We start from the raw sequence: 1483 nt of genomic DNA, 5'->3' as shown, positions 1-1483 counted from the left end.
TAACTTAATTTAATTTAAATGAATTTTTCAACTTGTTATTATCGTGTAAAAAAAGTGATTTCTGGTATTTGATAATAAATGTAAGCTATTATAAATGACGTGTTTCCATAATGCCACAAACGTATCACTCATGAGCAGAGATGGGCAGTAACGCGTTACACGTTACTGTAATCCGATTACTGTTTTCAAGTAACGAGTAAAGTAAGGGATTACTATTGCAAAAAGGTAATTAGATTACCGTTACTTTCCCGTAAGCACGCGACGTTACTGCGTTACTAAAACTGTGAGAGGACTTTGAGTGTCTCATGACAGTGACGTAAGCGAGTGCGCCGTTCGTGACAACAGCTGTGTGCAGATCAACAATGGATCACATATCGAGTGCAGAGAGAGTATGAGCGTGCAGCGTTTAAAGCGTGGAAGTACTGACCTTACTTTGAGTTTGATTCCATAAAAAGTGACAAAAACATTAGTGTCCGCTGTGCGTGGGAAGAAAACTTCTTTTTACAGCGAAAAAACCCCTAAACTTCCAACAAGCACCGAGTAGCTACGACGTAATGGGAAACTCACAGAGAAACTCGCGGATTCTTCCACTGACCGCGGCACACCTGCACCAGGGTAAACCTCCGCCTGCCCCACTCCTGCTTTACAGGTGAAAATAGAGCAACAGGACCGCTGAGTCTGTGACTTTATTTATTTTCTGCTGTGTTTTACTTGCATCTATTTGAAAGACTGAGTGTAAACACAAAAAATATTTTATTTTATGTGCTGGAATGTGCAGAAAATAGGTTTAAATGTTAAACTAATTTCTTCCAGTCAGAGAATGTTGCAGATAATTAAATGTTTGCTTGATGCATAAAGTTAAAAGATTAAAACTAATAAAACAAGTTTTAAAAAGAGACTTTTCCATTTGATTACATTTTGTATGATGATTATGCAGAAAAAGTAGAATTGGGCTGAAAGATCTATCGCTCTATCACCTCTTCAGGCTGTTACTTTAAAAAGTAACTAAGTAACTAATTACTTTTGAAAATAAGTAATCAGTAATTAGTTACTGATTGCTTTTTTCAGGTAACGTGACCAACACTGCTCATGAGTGATATAAAACATGCCCGTCACAGAGTCATCTCTGTTATACAGCCTGTGTTTAACGCTGCACACATTAAACATGTATTTACCACAGAAATGTGATGAATACACTTCACAGGCCTATAAAAACTAGACTGATTATAATGAAGGTTTAATAATACAAAACAGGTCATTTCTTTCATTTCTTTAATCCTTTCATAATCCCGTTCAGTGTATTTGCTCGTTTCTTTACGGATATAATTAAATAGATGAACATGAACGCAGAGTGACGCGTTTGGCTCCGGATGCTCCTGTTTTCTGTGTTTACCTGGAGCTCTGCGCGGTTTCAGGTGCCTCCTGCCTCTTTAAATAAAATCCTGCTAATGAAAATCCGCTGTTAACACCCCTGCTGCCCTCC

The sequence above is a fragment of the Aulonocara sp. 'chitande type north' Nkhata Bay genome, linkage group LG13 (genome assembly GCF_057382095.1).
Source record: "Aulonocara sp. 'chitande type north' Nkhata Bay isolate Kocher_YH1m ecotype deep benthic linkage group LG13, A_spYH_male_GT1.1, whole genome shotgun sequence".
Classification (NCBI taxonomy): domain Eukaryota; kingdom Metazoa; phylum Chordata; class Actinopteri; order Cichliformes; family Cichlidae; genus Aulonocara; species Aulonocara sp. 'chitande type north' Nkhata Bay.
Note: the sequence above shows the minus strand (reverse complement) of the source record.